Below are 22,811 nucleotides of genomic sequence, written 5' to 3'. Positions count from 1 at the left end.
GGCAGTGTGGTGTTCATGCCAAGGTTGTTCATCCCTTGTGGGTACCTGTGAATTCCGAAGACCCTGCATTGTCCTGGCTCAGAATCTGCCAGGTGGCCACAGAGTCCTCCTGGAGGAGGCCGCCTCCTGAATGAAGTGAAGACTTGGTGCTCAGGAGTGTGGATGAGAGTTCAGGTCCATAGTATGCAGAGGACATGAGCGGTGGGGCTGCTTTCACGTAGCCGGAGTAGTATCATGCAGAAATGTTCCTTGGTTTTCTTGGAACTTGAATCCAAGCCTCCATTCCTACAGGCTTTGCTTTGCATCATCTGTCGTAGACCCACTGGCTAGCACGGGAGAGAGTGCCCAGCCTCTACTGGCCGTAGCCCTCGTGGTGGCTTGGGGCAGTTGGAGCCCCCTGAACAGAGAGGCTTTACAGCGAGGTTACGTGTCCCTTGGCCTTGCTGTTTGCCACATGACTGTGACTAGGTCGGCGGAGCGGTCCTTGCAGGCTCGGGAGCCCTCACCCTTCCCTCTGACACCAGTAGATGGTGTTCCTGCCTTAAATACTTGGAGAAAGGTCAAGGGCGACAGCAGTGCCGCCCGCCTTCATTGGTGCCCCCACAACTCCACGGCCTCGAGGCTGCCAGACCTGGTCTGCCGAGGGCTTCCTCCCTCCCAGGTGGTCTTCCTGAAGCCTCACGCGAAGGGCAAGCCTCAGGGGCTCGGTGCAGCCCCTTTCGCAAGGAAAGGCACTCATTCCATTCATGAGGGACTGGCCCTCATGACACACTTGCAGGCCCCCTTAAGGAGCCTCAAACCCAAGGCCCCTCCAAATGACTTCTCAGGGAGACAGAAATATTCAGTGTAGAGCAGCTTTTTCTATGGGCTGAGTTCTGCTTCCCCCGGGAAGTGGAGGTCATCAGGAATGAACATATTCTAGTTAGCTATCCAACAAGCGAAGCCCTCTTCACCCACGTGGTAGGCTTTCCCAGCGAGCCCCCAGGCTCTGCGTGCGTCTCAAGTGACTCACTGGTGGTGCGTGCACGGATATACATGTGTGCGCCTCTTGCCATCTGCAGATTACATGAAAGTTCATGACAGAGGAGACCCATACGGCACTGCCTTTTAGAACCATTTTACTTACTCAATAAAAATGTCAAAACCTTCTGCGCCCCCCAGTTCGGGAGGATCCTGGGTGCAAGAGTAGTAGATTGCACGTACTTTGTTTAGCAGAGATAGTGTCCTTCACATCCTTTAACCTATTATTTAATGGATTTTAGAGAAAATAAATGTTTGAGGCAGAGGAATTAGCTGAGGCATCATCCACTTACTCTCTGCTTCCAAAGTCAGTACTAGCTGTCACACACACGTACTCACACACGCCGGCACGTTCACATATCAGACCCCTGCGCCACGTGCTGGGGACGTTGTAGTTGATAGTGTGTCTTTGAAATGAGACTCTGATCGAATTTGTCAATGGGGATAGGAAGGACAGTGTGGAGGGAGTTGTGATGCTGAAATAGTAGGGGGCAAGCGTCATCGGACTTCCAGGAACAAATCCCTTCAGTAACTCTGGGCCTGTTTGTGTCAGGAGGAAGCACTGCCTCCTCATCATTAATATGACTGCTTCGGTATGCACGGCCTGTGAATGCTCAGCTGAGCTCCCTGCCAGCGCTTGCGACATAAAATATGTGGCCCGACAACCACAGGGAGAAGAGCTATTTCCCTAGGTTTTCTGCTCTGGCCATAATAATATTACGGGGATCAGGGGCTTTGAGCCCTGCTTCCTGTTAATATGAAGGAGGATATGATGAGTTCTGACAAATCAACCCATGTGTTTTAAATATAGTGTGCTGGACCCTGGGAATAGGGACGTCCCGATAGTCTTTCATCGTTCGGAGAATGAAAAGCAAGACCCTGGAAGAGAAGAACATGCGTATTCTCTGGCCACAGTGCTGGTGGAGGGTTTCTATTTGCTTTTCAAAGCACGGTGGCTTCTCTGTCACCCTCTCTGCTTCAGAGCTAACTAGGATAATGTAGGTCCATTTCCACCCAATTGAAAAGGCATTATTTAGGGTAGCCCCATTGGAATCTCATCATTATGGAGTCAGGCCCCAAAGCTTGGGAATCAGGCGCCCCTCACATTTGGGAGAGTCTCCTTTCCTACGTGGGAGCGTGCGTGGCCGGACTCTCTGCGCTGGCACTTTGAATCCACTCTTTCCTTTGCTTCAGTATTTTGGTCTGTTCTTTATTCTTTATTTTTCTGGTTCTTTATTTTGTCTCTTCTTTACTCCCGTAACTTCATTCACTTCCAAGGAGATCATAAAAGAATGTGAAAGAATAAAGGAGGACGGCGTGAGTACGGGACTCAGAGCACCTGTTTTCTGTGGGCCCCGTGGGTGGTGGCTCAGGGGGCAGGGCTGTGCTTACCTTCCAGCGGTGAGCTGCTGCTAGTAACTTCCCCTCTGTGCTGCCTTCCCTGTGTGTAAAGTCAGATAGCAACGGTGCTGACGTAGTGGTTTGTCTGGAATGTGGTGATGACATTAGAATGAAATGGGTTAATCTACTTAACACTTAAGGCAGTTCCCTAATAAAGCAAGGACTACGATTACCTGTTACTACTCCATCTCAGTTTAAAGTTGACTCTTAAATAAGGGACCAGGAAAATGAATAACTATAAGAAAGTGAAAATCAAAATCAACAAAAAACTATGAACCAGAGACACTTTTAGGGGGGCGGGGGCGGGAGGGGAGGGATTGGGGTCAGAATGGGGGGCTGCAATTGTATGGGGAATATAACAATAAAATTTATAAAAAAAAAAAAATAAAAAAATAAAAAAAATAAAAAATAAATAAAAAAAAAATAATAATAATAAAGTCTTTACTGAGTGTCAAAAAAAAAAAAAATAAAGTTGACTCTTGGGCTGTCGGAAAAATCATGACACATTTTTTCTATGTTTTGCATATGAGTGAACCCAGGAGGCAGTGAGGAGTGAGATGGACAGTCCTAGGTCTAGGGAGCAGAGGAGGGAGGGAGACAGGCTTGGCTCCTGTTCTGAGGGGAGCATGCTGCACTGATGCGCAAGGCTCTTCAGAGAGGGTCAGGCCTTTGGGCGGAAATGAAACCGTGATAGGAGGACTCCCCACGGGGGAGATGGACATAGTTCCTTCGGATGAAGTGGTTGCAGAGCCCTAGGGAGGCGGTGTTTTAAAAGCGAGGTAAATGTTGTGAAGGCAGCCATGCTCAGTTTTGGTGGGCGAACAGTCCAGGGAGTGGAAGCAGGGGTTAGCAAATTCGGGAATCCCGAGGCACAAGGGGGACACAGCAGTGGCTAGAGCAGAAGGTGCAGTGGACTTGTGCTCAGAGGTGGGGCCAGCGGAGATGGGCGTGGATGGTGGTAAGGAACTGGGATTTACAGCAGGGCTCTCGATCTGAGAGAGAGCATGATGACTTAGAGGTTGTCCAGACAACTGCTCTCCTGGATGAGTCACCTGTGAGAGGACGAAGCTCGGGCCCAGCGTCAGAGTCCAGTTTTACCGGTGACTGTCCTGGGATGTGCCACTCCGCTGCATGGCTGAGCAGGGCATGTGCAGATTGTCGGGCTGCCCGTGTGACCGTGCCAGTTGAAAAGCTTCTTCTCTTGGGCCTGCATACTTAGTTCTTTTTTTTTTTTTTTTTTTAATAAATTTTATTGTTATATTCCCCATACAATTGCAGCCCCCCCATTCTGACCCCAATCCCTCCCTTCCCACCCCCGCCCCCCTAAAAGTGTCTCTGGTTCATAGTTTTTTGTTGATTTTGATTTTCACTTTCTTATAGTTATTCATTTTCCTGGTCCCTTATTTACGTTTTCTAGATTCCTGCTATGAGTGAGACCATCTGGTATTTTTCTTTTTCTTTTTGGCTTATTTCACTGAGCATGATCCCTTCCAGCGCCATCCATGTTGCTGCAAATTGCATGTGTTTATCTTTTTTGAATGCTGAGTAATATTCCATGGTATATATGTACCACATCTTCTTGATCCAGTCATCTATCTTAGTTCTTTTGGAACGCATTTGTCTCCTTCGTGCGTTTCAGTACAAGACTGCCACGCTTGCATCCCAGTGTTCACTGTGAAATCTTGTTTGGGTCTGTCATTCTCATTCCTTTTGGTTTTGAATCAGAGTAAGGTTGTATTCAAACATCTAAGTAAGTGAATTTAAACAATAATTTTGTGCAATTGGTAGGGAATAGAGTGTAGATAGCAACAAGTCGAAATCAACTAGTTCTGAGAAGGAGAGGAGAGTGTTTGGCATGTACAGTGTCCGCGGAGAAGCTGCGTTTATGTCGGACTGGTGTTTCCTCTGAATAAGAGAATGCGATTAAAAGCACTGGCACAGGGTACTCCAGCTGTTCTCAGGGAAGCAGTGATTATTTCCAGAATTGGATAAGTCTTTGTGTGTATGTTTTGCATTCTAATGCATGTACTGTCTGAGTATCAAAACCTGAGTTGATCAAATCGGCCTGTATCAGCGCTAAATGTTTTAAATCTGCTGTTTGGTTGCAATGATTCTGGAGGTCCTCTGTTGTATAAAATCCATCTGCTCATTGAAGAATCAAAAGTACACTCAAGTTGTGGAGGACAGAGCGCCATAGTGATGGGTGGCAGAAGGCTTGGAGGCTCCAGTTGGGATGTCTTTCTGGATTTTTCTGTAGAGGTAAAACTGTGTGGGAAACCTCATATTTTCCTATGATGTGTCTTTACTTTCTCATGCCGACTGGATTGGAAATATCACAAATGAAAGTGTTTCTTGTGGCAACACATACCTGACAGGAAAAACAATGTACATTGGGTATATCACTATAGAAAACTCTGTCTGAAAAATGGCCAGCCTTCAGGAATGGTAGATTGATTTCGAAATTTAGGTGGAGGCCTGTGTCTCCAGCACTTCTGTTCAACCTAACTGACAGCTGACTTCAGGCAGTTGCCATGGGTTTGCCAAAGTGTTGCACAACGAGGTGCCCCATTGGGTCCTCTGGTGTCTGGGTACTTTGGTGAATTCTCAGACCTTAAATAATGTGCTTTTTGAGTTTTTTTTTCTAAATAAAGGATTTGATTGTCAGAATCTGAAAGTCAGAAATCTGGGAAAGGAAATAATATAAATGTGTTAGAACTCTTTTTTTTTTTTTGTAAAGATTTATTTATTCATTTACACAAGAACCGGGGTACAGGGTGGAGGGTGAGAGGATTCACCAGAGACAGAGCAGGGAACAGAACAGGCAGACTGATGAATACATTGCTGAGGGGAGCATCGGGTGAGACAGGAGAGGTCTGCCGCGCCATGTGGGACCCTCGCCGGCTGGCTGGGATAGAACCCGTACTGCAGAGGCTGCAGACAGCTTGACAGTGTGGCGCTCAACCGCCTGCACCACCAGGGGAGACCCATTGTGTTAGAACTCTTTAAAGTTTGAAAGCTTGCCTGAATTTCCCAGAAGCACCAGGAAAGCCTAATGCTCTTTGCCAGTGGCTGGAGGGCAGTCCCAAGGAAAAGGACAAAATCTTTTCTAATTGTTTGGTAACACTCAGTGGCCTGAACAGCTATTAAAATAACATGCCTCCCTCTTTTCTTTTGTCATTTAAAAATTAGAGAGATAATTTCTTAAATATCTATTTTATCCCAATTTTTAAAAAGATAACAATAAGTAAACATTGAATCAAGGACTATGACTTCCCTTAGTACTAGAAAAAAAATACATTTTGCATTAATACTATTAATAATAAATTAATTGGGTGGTAAGTGGAAGCATTTAGCAATAAATCATCTTCATCTGCACTAGCTACCTTTTTCACATGCTTCTTAAGATGAATATACAAACAAAAAATGCCAAATGTCCCAGATTGAACCCACTCCAAATAAAACATCAATTAATGTCCTATTCCAGGCCAAAAGAAAGCTTTGCGATACATACAGAGTCATACAGTTTTTCTCACAGTCATTTTTATTGCTTTCACTAACAGAAACACACTGTCCTGACTCTGCGGAGCTGCCGTCATGATGAAGCTGGGCCAGCAGGGCAGAGAGACCTTCACAGCACGTGCCCCGGTGTGGCTGCTTGTGGTGGGCGTTCCGTCTGTGCAGGCTTCGTCGGCCCTCTGGGCACGCAGGGGGCTCTCGCAGTGCCCCTCATGGGAACAGCGGCACCTTGGCGGGGTGCTGTGATCAGGGCAGAGTCCACCTGAGGCTGCAGGTGCTTGTGAGGAAGAGATGGCAAGAACGACACAGATGGGGGAAGAAGTTGCACACTGGACTAATCTTTCTAGGTAAGTGAAAGCAGAAGTGGATTATATTTTAGTTAAAATAAGTGATCCCATGGTGGAATACACTGATGAAATAGAGACCACTTCTTTCTCTTTGGTGGTCGTGATATTTGAGTAATGATTTTCACTGTGTATCCAAAGTAGATCCAGCGCTGCGGATGCTATTTAAGCTGTTCCTGTCAGCTGTCACGATGGTCCTCACCCTCCCTTTCACCCAGCTAGCTACTTCTGGTCCTCTAGGATTGCTCTGAGAGCCGCACCCTGATTCCCTTCCGCCCCTTTCCAACCCGGCCAGGGCCTCCTTTGTGTGTTCTTCCCCTTCCTTGCACTCGAAATGCTCTCCATTGTACTTGAGTATTTATTTTGTGATAATTTATTAATGCCTATCAAAGTGATCTTTGTCATATTCACCACACATTTCTTGGCTCAGTGCTTGATGCTTATTATTTTTATATTTATTTTCATATATAAATCACATGTGTTCACATGTGTAAATAAATAACATACTTCTTATTTGAAACTGTCCAAATGGACTTTTTACCAAAATTTGTGTATCCTTTATCTCTTGCTAGAAATTGTTTTTGTTCATCTGGGTTATGCTGTCTTCGGCTGCTCATGATTTTGTTTCCAGTCCTAGTTTACTTTTGAATTAGAATACCAAAGCTCTGTGACCTCGAGCATAGCATGGTGTTCAGAAGAGGCAAGCAGCTCTCCATGATAAAGAAAATCAATCTTTCCCAACTGCTCACATACTAATTTCAGGTGTGAGATGTCAGCATTTCATCAAATTTTACGTAAGAGCAAGCTTGGCAGTGGGGGTGGGTAAGAGGAGAGTACATCAAGTACCAGGAAGGATGTTGCTGGATCATAAAGTGGAGTCCATGTAAATCTTTACAAAGAGTTAGTTGGAATTTGGTTCTCTCCAAGTATACAAACTGAGGGGAGAAGGACAGTTCTCCATTTGGGGGTTCTGGTGGGGAGGGGGTGTGTAAGCACATTTATCAGTCTTATATTGATGCTCCAGACTTGTTCCTTCCTTCCTAAAACAGAACTAAAGAGTCTTTCTGTGACCTAGGATTGACTTTGTGTAATGTACATTTTACTGATAGGTTATAAATGATTTAAATGAAAACCAGAAGTTAAATTTGGAACATGGAGGACATAAATAAGTTAGCTCTCAAAAATGTAGTGTCTTAAACAGCCTTATCATATTTCAAATCTAGATCTCTGCAGGGACCCTCTCTGGCTGTGATCAGAGCTATTCTTAGCAGAGCCCACATTTGCTTTGGTAGCTGAGATCTTTGAGCTTTGCTATGGTAGCTGAGATCTTTGAACTTTGCTTAGGTAATTGTTCAGTCAAGAGGCTGTTTATACTGAAATGCCCAATCTGGCTCCTGCATTAGTAACTACTCATGATGTGACAGTTAAAAGTGAGAACTTAAGTCCCCTAAGTACTGGGCATTTGGAGACAATTCAGTAGATCCAAGCAGTCCAAAGCATAGATGATTGTATATGAGGGCTGTTCGTAATGACCCCAGGGGAGGGCCACTTATACCCAAAGGGTTTGGCATAAGATAAAATGTGAGAATAACTAAGTATACTAATGATTGATGGATGAACAGGCTTTGATGAAGGGGGTGGTTAAATACCAAGCCCTGTGGATTTAAATATTGGCTTGTCCACACCTTTTGGAGACTTGATGGTGTAGAAAAGATAGCATCACTAACCTTCCTTAACCTCAACTGCCACCATTATCAAGTAGGACAACTAAAGGTTATTTTGGGGGGTCTGTATTTAAGATGCAACGTAGTAACACACTAGGATATAGTAGGTGCTCAGTAAATGATTTACAGCATTTAAGAGGCTATGAAATGAAATGACTCAATGTCTTTGTGTTATTACTTGCTCTCTTTGTGATAAGATTATTAATTTCTTAAAATGTTTCCTTCATCTGAAAATTAGGAGCTGGAACAGTAAAATTAGAAAGCTTCTTGAGGAATAAAATAAGTCATTACATGTAACATTCTTAGTATGTTACGTGGCACATGGTTAGCTCTAAATAGTGGCAATTTTCATTATACTACCAGAGTAACCACAAAAATTAATAGTAGGGCCTCTCCTGGTGGCACGGCAGTTGAGCCTGGGCTGCGAAGCTGCCCGCCGCCTCTGCAGCACTGGTTTGATCCCCGGTCATGGGCGAGGGTCCCACATGGTGCGCAGACCTCTCCTGCCGCCTGCTGCTCCCCTCAGCAGTGTATTTCATCAACTGCCTGTTCTGTTCCCTGCTCTAGCTCTGGTGAATTCTCTCACTCTCCCGCGCTTCTGACTGTACCCAGTGCTTGTATAAATAAATAAATAAATCTTAAAAAAAATGAATAGTAATATCACTCAGTTTTGATCTGCATGAGGTTTTTTTTCAATCTCTATAATTCTTGTTTGTTTCCTAGAGAAGAGTGGGCTGTGTCTGGTGTCAGAACTCTGGCCGCAAGCACTTACTAGTAAAAGGAGAGCGAGATCAGGAAACTGGACACACTGCTCCATAGAGATTTGGTCCTTGTGTTTTATAGACAGGGCAGTAAATGGGGGCAATAAACATTATACTTTTCCAAGAAATACTATTTTTTAAAGTGCTTTGAAGCAAAGAGACACCAAACTCTAAATCCTAAAGACTTAGAAGTATATTTTTTAAAAATGATCTTAAAATTTTAGTGATTTGTCTTTGCTGCCACAGATTCAGTGTTTTCAGGAAGTAGCTCTAGTATTCATTTAATTTATTTCCACTCTAGATTAGGTATGTGCTTTGCTTATCATGACCCCAGAAGTGGTCACTGTTAGCTAATTACCATCCTGATTTTTATAAAACAAAACCTAGTTGAGAGTATACAAAGCATCAACAGTTCAGTTAATTAGTTCCAAGCCCTTTCATGCATCCAGGCAAATGCAAAGATGCCTGCAGAACCCAATGACTTCACTACTGAATTTTACCAAAGTTTTAAAGGAGAATTAACACCAGCCCTTCTCACCTCTTCCAAACAAGCAAAGAAGAGACATGTCGAAACTTATTTCATGAGGCCAGAATTATCTTTATACCTAAATCAGTAAGGACATTACTGGAAAAGAAACTTCTAGGCTGTTACTCCTGATGAATATAGATACAAAAATCTCAATAAAATGCTAGCATACCAAATTTAGCAGCACATTAAGGGATTATTCACTGTGCCTCTGTGGGATTTATCACAGATGTGAGGATTGCCCAACATATGCATATCAATCCATGTGAAATGTCACATTAGTAAATGAAAGAAAAGAATCATAATCATCTCAGTAAATACAGGAAAAGTATTTGAAAAAATCAACACCCTCTCATGATAGAAAAACAAAACAAAACTAAACTCCACTCAACTCTTGAAACAAATTTGTAATAGTAGGAACATATTTCAACATAATAAAGGCCATATAGACAGAGTTTGGAGATGTGGGTTTGGTTCCAGACCACCACAGTTATTAACTATCAAGTCACATGAATTTTTTCACTTCCCAGTGCACTGAAAAGTTATGTTTACACATCTTCTTGATCCAGTCGTTTGTTTTTGGGCATTTGGGTTGTTTCCAAAGCTTCGCTATTGTAAATAGTGCTGCTATAAACATAGGGGTGCAGGTGCTCTTTGGAATTAATGTTTCTGTGTCCTTTGGGTAAATACCTAGGAGTGGAATTGCTGAATCGTATGGAAGCTCTGTCTTTAGTAGGTTGAGGAATCTCCACACAGCTCTCCATAGTGGTTAGACCAGTTTGTACTCCCACCAGCAGTGCAGGAGAGTTCCTTTTTCTCCACACCCTCGCCAACATTTGTTGTTGCTAGTTATTTTTTTTTTAATATATGCCATTCTCACTGGTGTAAGATGGTATCTCATGGTAGTTTTGATTTGCATTTTCCTGATTACAAGTGATGTTGAACATTTTTTCATATGCCTGTTGGCCATTTGCATTTCCTCTTTGGAGAAGTTTCTTTTTAGCTCTTCTGCCCATTTTTTGACTGGATTATTTTCTTGGTTTTTGTTGAGTCTCATCAGCTCTTTGTAGAAGATGTGGTACATATACACAATGGAATATTACTCAGCAATCAAAAAAGAAAATATATGCAATTTGCAGCAACATGGATGGCGCTGGAAGGGATCATGCTCAGTGAAATAAGCCAGAAAGAAAAAGAAAAATACCGGATGGTCTCACTCATAGCAGGACTCTAGAAAACCAAAATAAGGGACCAGGAAAAAGAATAACTATAAGAAAGAAAAAATCAAAATCAACAAACAACTATAAAACAAAGACACACTATGGGGGGGGTAGGGAAAGGAGAAATTGGGGTCAAAATAAGGGGGGTACAATTGTATGGGGAATATAAAAATAAAATAAAATAAAAGGAAAAATATTTTTACATTATACTATGGTCTAAGTTAAGTGTGCAGTAGCATTTTGTCTAAAAAAAAATAGTAGATACCTTACTTATGACAGAGATCTGAAAAATAGTGCTACTTGAATGGTTGCTACAAACATCTAACTTGTAAAAGTGCAACATCTTTGAAGGCAATGAGGTGTAATGAAATATGTATATCTATATGAAAAGCCGATAAGTAATATACCCCATGGTGAAAGGCTGAAAGCTCTTCCTCTAAGATCAAGAATAATACAGTGTTAGCCATTTTTACTATTCCTTTTCAACTTAGTACTTTAAATCCAAGCAAGAGCAATCAGGCAAGAAAAGAAATGAAAAGCATCAGAATTAAAAACGAAGAAGAAAGAATACCTCTACAGATGAGACATGATTTTATTTATAGAAAATCCTAAAGACAAAATCAAAATCCTGTTACATCTAATGCTTGTATTCAGTGGAGTTGCAAGATCATAAAAGTAACATGCAAAAATCATAAATTAACTCATTTTATTTTTCAAATGAACAGTGTTTAATCTGAAAAAGAAATGAAATTGATCCCATTTACCATAGGGTCATAAACAAGAAAATAGTTAGGAATATAAGAAGGTGAAAATTTCTACTCTGAAAATTACATAAAAGAAATCAAAGAGGGCCTCCCTGGTGGTGCAGCAGTTGAGCGATGGGCTACGACGAAGCTGCCCGCAGCCTCTGCAGTGCCAGTTCTATCCCCGGCCGCTGGTGAGGGTCCCACATGGCTTGCAGAACTCTCCTGCCGCACCTGCTGCTCCCCTCAGCAATGTATTTCGTCAGCCTGCCTGTTCTGTTCCCCGCTCCGGCTCTGGTGAATTCTCTCACCCTCCCGCACTTCTGAGTATACCCAGTGCTTGTATAAATAAATAAATCTTTAAAAAAAGAAGAAATCAAAGAAGAAACAAATTTAAAATTATCCTGTGTTCATTGATTGGAGGAATCAATATAAATTTCAGTATCACCAAGAACCATCTGTAGAGTCAATGCAGTCCCATCAAGATGCCAGTGGCAACTTTTAAAGAAATACTTTTACAATTTGTGGAATCACAAAAGACCCCAAATAATCAAAGAAACTCTGAGAAGGACAAGCAAAGCAGAGATATCACATTTCTTGATTTCAAGCCATACTGTAAAGTTATAGTAATCAAAATAGTATGGTAATGACATTAAAAACAAATGAATAGATCAGTTAAACAGAATTGAGAGCACAGAAATAAACCCAAGCATATATCGTTAACTAATATTTGATAAGGAAGCCAAGAATACTCATTAGAGAAATTCAGTCTCTTCAGTGCATTCAGTCTCTTCAGAATAATTAGGTATTTGCATATAAAAGAATGAAATTGAGTGTCTTGCACCACTAACAAAAGTTAATTTGAAATGCATTAAAGTCTTAAGTCTAAAGCCTACAACCATGAAACTTCTAGAATTTAAAAAAAACATAGTTATAAACTTCATCTTGGCATGGGTCTTGATAATATTTTGGATATGGCACCAAATAGAATGTAACCAAGTGTGGCTTCATTAAACTAAAAGGCTTCTACAGTTAGAAGCAATCATCAACACAGGGAAAGGACAACCTGTGGAGTGGGAAAAATATTTAAAACTATGTATCTGAGAAGGGGTTGATACACAGAATATATAAAGAAATGAAAGATATACAAAAAGCAAACAGATACATGAAAAGATGCTCAATATCACTAGTCATTAGGGAGATGCAAGTTAAAACCACAACTAGATATCACCTCATTCCTGTTAGAACAGCTATCATCAAAAAGATATGAGATAAAAGATGCTGGCATGGATAAAGAGAAAAGGGTAGTGTGTATAGTATTAGGGGGATTGTAAATTAAAAAGCTACCATGGAAAACAGAATGGAAGCTCCTCAAAAAATTAAAACTAGAACTACCGTGTGATCCAGCAATTCCTCTTCTCAGAATACATCTGATACATGAAAACACTAATTCAGAAAAGATATCTGTATTCTCCCCACCCTGTCCCCTGCACAGCAGCATTATTTACAATAGCCAAATTATGGAAACTAGCCCCACCAGTGGATAATGGATAAAGAACTTGACTTAATCTTATGGTTGAAATTTCATGCCATAAAATATCCGTGTAAACTACACACCCATTAGATTGACACAGTTTCCAAAATTTGCAAATTTTCCTCTTTTTAATACAATGTTTTGCATCTGTGGTCTATCTGGATATAAATGATAATCCAGAAGAGAATTTTATTATTGACCAGTCATTGAGAAGACAGTTTTCTCCTTTTCACTTAATTTGCTGGGAAACCAATCATAAACACCTATAGATAGCATAAAAATAAAATATGTGTGCAGAAATTACTTATGTAATTCTTAATCGTCCACAAAGGAAACAGAGCTAGAATGGGGGAAATGCATTTGGAAGAAATGAGTATTTAAAAATATAAAGCTAAAATACAAGGTTGCCCATAGAATGATTGTATTGGGAGGTATAAAGCTTGAGTGCCTCAGATTCCCTAAGATATTAAGGAATTTTCATTTCTATGGAAGTTGGTTTGAGGCCAACAGCTTGAGATATATCTTTATTTTAAAGCAAAATTTCCTAAAGTCAGATTGCCTTTCTTTTTTTTTTAATAAATTTTATTTTTATGTTCCCCATATAATTGCAACCCCCTTATTTTGACCCCAATCCCTCCCCTCCCTGCCCCCCACCCCCCATAGAGCGTCTCTGGTTCGTAGTTTTTTGTTGATTTTGATTTTCACTTTCTTATAGTTATTCTTTTTCCTGGTCCCTTATTTAAGTTTTCTAAATTCCTTCTATGAGTGAGACCATCCGGTATTTTTCTTTTTCTTTCTGGCACCACATCTTCTTGATCCAGTCATCTGTTTTTGGGCATTTGGGTTGTTTCCAAAGCTTAGCTATTGTAAATTGTGCTGCTATAAACATAGAGGTGCAGGTGCTCTTTGGAATGGATGTTTCTGTGTCCTTTGGGTAAATACCTAGGAGTAGAATTGCTGGATCCTATGGAAGCTCTATGTTTAGTAGGTCCAGAAATCTCCACACAGCTCTCCATAGTGGTTGGACCAGTTTGCACTCCCACCAACAGTGCAGAAGAGTTCCTTTTTCTCCACAACCTCGCCAACATTTGTTGTTGCTAGTTTTTTCAATATGTGCCATTCTCACATGTATTGTATGAGCACTGACTGAAACTCCAAGCAAAAGTAGAAAGTAAAAGAAAATAAGGATCCCTTTAAGCGTAAAGCCATCACTGGAACATTCATCTGTCCCTCATCTTCTGGGCTGTTTTGTTTGGAAAGATCTGTCCTGCAGCTGGCCATTGTGGGACCCTAGAAGCACTGAGGCGGGCACAATTGTGTTACAGTGACATGTAGACTTTCTGGGAGTAGTTTAATTAATACTTTAGGTTCTCTTTAAATTCTCTAATCTTTCATCAAAGGAGACTGAGGATTGTTGAAAGGGAAGTATCCATTATGATAGTTCTGAGAGGAAAAACCGATGGTTACTCAGAGAGAAACGAAGTTGTGCAGATGCCGGAATTGTTTCCCCCTAAGTCAAATGTGAAGGCAGGGCCGCGGCTGGTATTTAACCCTTTGAACAGTTCTTAGCCCACACCAGGCTTCTAACTTATTATTTTCACGAGGGAAATTATTCATAAGTGAATTCTTCTATTTCAGACTATGGAAATTTCCTCAAATATGACTTCTGAAGGCTGTTATCAAAGCCAGCATTGTTTGACACGGCTCAGTATGAGTTTATTGCACTAATCGGAAAGGCTGTGGCTAGAAGACCTCACCTGTGACCAACTGTGGCTCTAGTGTCATTGTGAAGTAAGACGCAGTTGGACAAGATGCCCAAGGTGAGGGTCCCCTCCCAGCCTGAGGCTCTAGAAAGTGAGGCTGCCTCTTCATTCATAAAGCTAATGAAAGGAAAATCCTAGGACTGACATTAAGTAGATTAATGGGCTGCTATATTTTAAAACTGTTGACAGTTTGTTTTGGCACCTCAGGAAATGCTATAGCATTCAAGCAACAGTGAATTATGCGTGATTGGTGATTGTCCAATTTAGAGGGAGCTAATGGTGTGTTTGTGTCAGAGGGCGTCCTTTACGCAATCGTCTTCCCGGCACTCAGTAGGGACTGCCAGGCTCTGGAAACTGTGAGAGGGCCGCGCAGGCACCCTGAGGGCAAGCATGGTGGTAATCATGGCCATGGAGACATGGACTACCTTTCATGTTTTAATTTGCACCAGTGCCTTTGAGGCCTAAGAGCAGAAGCTGTTCTCCAGCATCTGCCAGACAAATCCATATGTTTTGCTTTGTTTGTTTGTTTTTTTTTAGAACATAAAAAAAGCTGTAAAACATGAGGACTTGCCCAACAGCTGGACCACAGTCTTTGCTGCAGCCTCCTCCTAATTCCATATTTGTGAATGTAGATGTAAAAGGACTCAAAGTCTCATGTTTTCTGACTTCAGATCTAGAAGAAACTATAGGATCAAAAATGGGTGGTTCTTTAAAAATCAAATCTGTTAAGGGCATTTTTTAATTCCAAACCACCATCACACTACATTTTACTTTCCCCTACCAAGAAAAAAAATAAAGTATTCAAGAAATTTGCTATGGCCCTTAATCTGTAAGTCCGGGTCCTGTGTGTCTTAGAGGATCGATGTTGTACTGATCTTCCACTGCTGTTCTTTGGATGTCCAGAACAAATCCCCTGACTGACTGACCTTTTCTGCTCCTCTGAAAGCTTAATTCTCTGTTGTGCTGGCATCAGATAGGATGTTTTGTCCAGTCATTCATTCATTCAGTAATATTTATTCAGTATCGACTGTGCACTAGACGTTGCTGTAGACCTGCTCCCCTACCAGTAAGTCACTCACCATGTGTATCTATTGAGCCCTTGAAACAAGGGTGGTTTGGACTTAGATAAGCTCTAAATGCTAGATATACATTGCATTTTACAGACATAGTACACAAAATGGCACTAAATTGTTGAATTAATATTTTACATTGACTATCATTTAAGATGTAAATTCATATAAACCTTGCTGAGAAAAAAATGAAAGCAGCAAATATGGCAGTAACTGACAGTGTCCACAAAGCATGTGTGTCTGTATGAGCTGGCCTGTCACTCACACAAGATGATGCCACATGGGTCTCTCAGGGCCAACACCCACCTCACCTAGTGCTGATCTAACTCTTCAGCTCATTTTTTGATTGACTTATTTATTTTCTTTTCGTTGAGTTGTATAAGTTCTTTGTAGACCGTGGATATAGGCCCTTTCTTGGATGTATGGTGTGCAAATATTTCCTACCCTTCACTAGTGTGTCTTTGTTTTAGTGGTAGTTTCTTCACTATGCAGAAGCCTTTCGGTTTGCTATAGTACAAGGGTTTATATTCTCTTTTGTTTCTTTTGCTGTTGGAGACAAATTGACAAGGATATCGCTGAAGCCTATGCATGGAGTACTTTGCCTATGTGTTCTTCTATGTGGTTTATGGTTTCAGGTCTTACATCCAAGTCTTGAATTCATTTTGAATTAATTTTTGTGTGTGATGTGAGATACTGATCTAGTTTCATTCTTCTTCTTAAACCCTGATCCTGTATTGAAATAGCTTCTCCACACATTACCTTCCATGTTATATTTATTAGATTCACCCAACATTTATTTATTTTGGGACTCATAACTAGATGACAATAAATTGAAATATTTTTCTCGGAATATATAGTGAACCTTCCTGGATCTTAATTTCTGTTAAGGGCAGAAACAGTAAAGAATAGCACCAAGTCATGGAGGTTAATAGAGACTGGTAAGTGATATGGAGCACAGAAGAAGTTGAGCAGGTTAAGTGGACTTGGGTGCAGGCTGGGATGTGGGTTGTAGGATGACCTCAGGTGGCAGGGTGAGTCTCCTTGAGAAGATAGTATTTGAGCAAAGGCTCAAAGGAGGTGAGGAGTTGGCCACACAGATACCTGTGGGATGAGCGTTCCTGGCAGAGAGAAATGTGGAGCAAAGACCTGAAGGCGGGAGCAACCCTGCTGTGTATGAGACAAAGAGGCCTGGGTAGAGGGAGCTGAGTGAGCTGGGGAGAGTGGTGGGAGAGGCAGTGGTAGATCTGCTAGGCCACTGTGAGGGTTTAGTATTTCTTTTTTTTTTTTTTTGTTAATTTTTTAATTTTAATTTTTTATATTCCCCATACAATTGCAGCCCCCCCCATTCTGACCCCAATCCCTCCCCTCCCGCCCCCGCCCCCCTAAAAGTGTCTCTGGTTCATAGTTTTTTTGTTGATTTTGATTTTCACTTTCTTATAGTTATTCATTTTCCTGGTCCCTTATTTAAGTTTTCTAGATTCCTGCTATGAGTGAGACCATCCGGTATTTTTCTTTTTCTTTTTGGCTTATTTCGCTGAGCATGATCCCTTCCAGCGCCATCCATGTTGCTGCAAATTGCATGTGTTTATCTTTTTTGAATGCTGAGTAATATTCCATGGTATATATGTACCACATCTTCTTGATCCAGTCATCTATTTTTGGGCATTTGGGTTGTTTCCAAAGCTTAGCTATTGTAAACAGTGCTGCTATAAACATAGGGGTGCAGGTGTTCTTTGGAATTGATGTTTCTGTGTCCTTTGGGTAAATCCCTAGGAGCGGAATTGCTGGATCCTATGGAAGCTCTATGTTTAGTAGGTCCAGAAATCTCCACACAGCTTTCCACAGTGGTTGGACCAGTTTGCACTCCCACCAACAGTGCAGAGTTCCTTTTTCTCCACACCCTCGCCAACATTTGTTGTTGCTAGTTTTTTTAATATGTGCCATTCTCACTGGTGTAAGATGGTATCTCATGGTAGTTTTGATTTGCATTTCCCTGATGGCAAGTGATGTTGAACATTTTTTCATATGCCTGTTGGCCATTTGCATTTCCTCTTCAGAGAAGTTTCTTTTTAGCTCTTCTGCCCATTTTTTGACTGGATTATTTTCTTTGTTGTTGTTGAGTCTCATCAGCTCTTTGCAGATTTTTGTGATCAGTCCTTTATCATTAGTGTTGGGTGCAAAAATGTTCTCCCAGTTGGTGGGGTTTCTCTTTGTTTTGGTTATTGTCTCTTTTGCTGTGCAGAAGCTCTTTAATTTGATGTAGTCCCAGCTGTTTATCTTTGCCTTCACTATCACTGCTTTGGGTGATGTGTCTGTAAAGATGTCTTTGATGTGCAAATCACGTAGTGTTTCGCCTATATTTCCTTCTATGTATTTTATGGTTTCAGGTCTTATGTCTAGTTCTTTAATCCATTTTGAGTTGATTTTTGTGCATGGTGTTAGGTAGTGGTCAAGCTTCATTCTTTTGCATGTAGCGACCCAGTTTTCCCAGCACCATTTATTGAACAAACTTTCTTTGTTCCAATGCATAGTCTTTGCACCTTTGTCAAAGATTAGTTGACCATAAATCTGTGGGTTTATTTCTGGATTTTCTATTCGATTCCATTGGTCTGTATGTCTGTTCTTGTTCCAATACCATGCAGTTTTGATGATTATGGCTTTGTAGTATAGTTTGAAGTCTGGGAGTGTAATGCCTCCATTCCCTTCTTTTTTTTTCAGGAGAGCTTTGGCTATTCGGGGTTTTTTGTGATTCCATATGAATTTCATCAATAATTGTTCTATTTCTTTGAAGAATGACATTGAAATTTTGATTGGAATAGCATTGAATCTGTATATTGCTTTTGGAAGGATGGCCATTTTAATAATGTTTATTCTTCCAATCCACGAGCAGGGGATGTCTCTCCATTTCTTTGTGTCTTCTTCTATTTCTTTTAACAGTGTTTTATAGTTTTCTTTGTATAGGTCCTTTACCTCTTTTGTTAGATTTATTCCCAAATATTTGATTTTTTTTTGTTTCAATAACAAAAGGGATGGTTTTTTTGATTTCTTCTTCTTCAGATTTATTGTTTGTGTATAGGAAGGCTACTGACTTTTGCGTGTTGATTTTGTATCCTGCCACTTTACTGAACTGATTGATGAGTTGAATTAGCTTTTCTGTGGAGTTTTTGGGGTTCTCTATGTATAATATCATATCGTCTGCAAATAGTGATAGTTTGACTTCTTCTTTTCCTATTTGGATTCCTTGGATGTCTTTCTCTTGTCTTATTGCCCTGGCTAGGACTTCCAGTATTATATTGAAAAGCAGTGGTGAGAGTGGACATCCTTGTCTTGTTCCAGATCTTAATGGAATTGCTTTCAGCTTTTCACCATTGAGAATGATACTGGCTGTTGGCTTGTCATAGATGGCCTTTATGATGTTGAGGTATGTTCCTTGTATCCCAAGAATTTCAAGGGCTTTTATCATGAATGGGTGTTGCACTTTGTCGAAAGCTTTCTCAGCATCTATTGATATTATCATATGGTTTTTATATTTCTTTTTGTTGATGTGTTGGATAACGTTGATTGGTTTTCGGATGTTAAACCATCCTTGTGCTCCTAGAATGAATCCTACTTGGTCGTGGTGAATTATCTTATGGATACATTGTTGGATTCTGATGGCTAAAATTTTATTGAGGATTTTTGCATCAGTGTTCATTAGGGAGATTGGCCTGTAGTTTTCCTTTTTTGTGTTGTCCTTGTTCGGTTTTGGTATTAGTGTAATGTTGGCTTCATAGAACGTGTTTGGTATTGTCCCTTCCTTCTCAATTTTTTGGAAGAGTTTGTGAAGGATAGGCACTAATTCGTCTCTGAATGTTTGGTAGAATTCATTTGTAAATCCCTCAGGTCCTGGGCTTTTGTTTTTGGGGAGGTTTTTGATTACCATTTCAATTTCGCTAATTGTAATTGGTCTGTTTAGGTGTTCTATTTCTTCTTTATCTAGCTTTGGGTGATTGTAGAGTTGTAGGAATTTGTCCATCTCCTCTAGATTGTTAAACTTGTTTCCATATAACTGTTCATAGTAGGTACTGATTATTCTTTTGATTTCTGCTGTGTCCGTTGTGATTTCTCCTCTTTCATTGATGATCCTGTTTATTTGTGCTTTCTCCCTTTTTTCCTTTGTGAGCCTGGCTAGGGGTTTGTCTATTTTATTGATTTTTTCAAAGAACCAGCTCTTGGTTTCATTGATCTTTTGGATTGTTTTTTTAGTTTCAATTTCATTTATTTCTGCTTTGGTTTTTATTATTTCTTTTCTTCTACTGGTTTTGGGTTTTTTTTGTTGTTCTTTTTCTAGATCTTTGAGCTTCGAGATTAGGTTGTTTCTTTGCGTTCTTTCTTGTTTCTTGATGTGAGCTTCTATTGCTATATATTTTCCTCTTATTACTGCTTTTGCTGCATCCCATACATTTAGGATATTGGTGTCCTCCTTGTCGTTCAATTCAAAAAATTTTTTAATTTCTTCTTTGATCTCCTCATTAGTCCAGTGGTCTTCCAGTAGTGTGGTTTTTAATCTCCATGAGGTAGGAAAGTTCCTTGCCTTCTTTTTATGGTTTATTTCTAGTTTGATGCCTTCATGGTCAGAAAAGATGGTTGATATGATTTCAATCTTGGTGTATCTGTTGATGTTTGTCTTGTGCCCCAGTATGTGATCGATCCTGGAGAATGATCTGTGTGCGCTTGAGAAAAATGTGTACTCCGTTTTTTGGGGGTTTAGTGTTCTATAGATGTCTGTTAAGCCCAATTGCTTTAGGTCCTTATTTAGAGCTTTGGTTTCTTTACTTATTTTTTGTCTTGTTGATCTATCCATTGTTGATAGTGGTGTGTTGAAGTCTCCCACTACGTATGTGTTTTCTCTGATGTCTGTTTTCAGAGAGGACAACAGTTGTCTGATATATTTTGGTGCTCCTTCGTTTGGTGAGTATATGTTAATGAGTGTTATTTCTTCTTGAAGTATTGTCCCCTTGATCATAATGTAGTGACCATTGGGGTCTCTTTTTATCTTTTTGAGTTTGAAATCTGTTTTATCTGATATAAGTATAGCTGTTCCTGCTTTCTTTTTTGGTCCATTTGCTTGTAGGATTGTTTTCCATCCTTTAACTTTGAGCCTATTTTTATCTTTTGTAGCTAAATGTGTTTCCTGGAGACAGCAAAAGGTTGGGTTTTGTTTCTTAATCCAGGCTGCAACTCTGTGTCTTTTTATTGAAGAGTTTAGTCCATTTACATTTAGAGTTAATATTGATATGTTAACATCTGTATTTGCCATTGTGTTTGTCTTTCCTTTGATTTTATTTATTTATTCTTTTAATAACTTTTTTTTTTTTGGCCTTCTTTCATTGTTATTCGTCCCTCTGAGGTTCTGGCTTTAGGACTCCTTGTAGTATTTTTTGGAGTGGGGGTTTAGTTGCAATGAAATTCCGGAGTTTCTGTTTGTCTGGGAAGGTCCATATTCTTTCTTCAAAGAGGAAGGAGAGCTTTGCGGGATAGAGTATTCTTGGTTGGCATCTGTTTTCTTGGAGTCTGTTGACTATGTCCCTCCACTCTCTCCTTGCCCGTAGTGTTTCTTCGGAGAAGTCTGATGTCAGCCTGATTGGCTTTCCTTTGAATGTTATCTGTTTCTTCCCTCTTGCCAGCTTCATTATTTTTTCCTTGTCCTGGATTCTTGGGAGCTTTACTATTATGTGTCTTGCTGTATTTTTTCTTTCGTCGTGGAAGTTTGGTGTTCTTCTTGCTTCTTGTATATCAATTTTCAGCTCCTTCTTCACATTTGGGAAGTTCTCTTCAATTATCTCTTTGAATATTTTCTCTGTTCCTACTTCTCTCTCCTCTCCTTCTGGTATTCCTATAACTCTTATATTTCCTTTCCTCATGGAGTCAGATAGTTCCCGAAGTCTTTCTTCATTCTTTTTCCTTCGTACTTCTCTTTCCTTTTCTGTTTTGGTTCTTTTTATTTCTGTGTCTTCAAGAGCACTTATTCGTTCTTCCATTTCATCAATTCTGCTTTCATTGCTTTTCCCAGAATTCTTTAGTTCTTCCACTAATTCTTTGATCTCCTGCATTTCTTTTACTTCCCTCTTTAGGGACTCAATTTCATTCTTCTGATCGTTGATTATTTTTCCCTTATCATTGTTTTCCTTTATGACTTCTGTCAGTTTTTTAATCACGGCAATTTTAAATTCTCTTTCTGGAAGGCTCAGAAGTTCTTCCAAGTTACTGTCGTTGCAGTCTGGGGGCTGGTTTTCTTTTTGTGGTGTGCTTTTTCTCTGGAGAGTTGCTAGGTTGCGTGTGGTTCTTCTCCTCCCTACTGTCTGTTTTCTAATTTGCCGTATGCGTTGGGACACTGTGTAGTTGGGACTGGCCGGCATCTTGGGTGAGCTTCTCTGCTCCCCTCTGGTTCCTCCAGGAGTCATCTGTCAGTTTCAAGCAGTCTTTATTGGAGAAAGGTCCCTGTCCTAAAATGTCGATGTGGGGACACACTCCCCTGTGCGCCTGGTCTGCCCCGGTGGTGGGTTCCTGCTCCCCCTCTGGGCTTGGACTGCAGGCCAGAGGGGGTCTGGCGTGGGTGAACTTCCCCCGCTCACCTCTGGCTCCTGAGGAAGCCTTCTGCAGGTAGTCTTTACTGAAGAAATGTCCCTGTTCTAAAATGGTGATGTGGGACACACTCCCTGCGCGTCCGGTGTCAGGCACACTCTTCTGCGTGCCTGGTCTGCCCTGGCTGTGGGTGCTCGCTCTCCCTGTGGGCTCAGACTACTTGTTCGGAAGGGGCCGGGTGTGGGCTAACTCCCCAGCTGGCCACTACCTCCTTCAGGAGCCTGTGCTGGCTTCAAGTCGCTAGGTGGCGCCAGAGATCTCCCCTAGAGCCCTTGGGGAGCTGATTTTCCACCCCGTGGGACAGGGAGCAGAGCGGGGATGGTAGGGTACACCTCAACGGCTTTGGGGTGCTGTGTCTGCCTTGTGCCCCACCTTCGTGGGGAACCCACACCCCTAATTTCGTGCCCCGGGTCTCAGTTCGAAAGCCCTCAGTTCCAGGACGCGGGCTGTAGCCCAGTTCAGTGGCGCGGGAATGGCGCCTTTTGCACCGCTCCCGTGCCTGGGCGCCTGGTTCCTGCTTACTCAGGGAGGGACCTTCACCTCAGTGAGGACCTCCGCGCGTCTC

This window comes from Talpa europaea (assembly GCF_964194135.1).
Source record: "Talpa europaea genome assembly, chromosome: 13".
Classification (NCBI taxonomy): domain Eukaryota; kingdom Metazoa; phylum Chordata; class Mammalia; order Eulipotyphla; family Talpidae; genus Talpa; species Talpa europaea.
The sequence above is the reverse complement of the archived record's forward strand: the minus strand, read 5'-3'. Positions refer to the sequence as shown.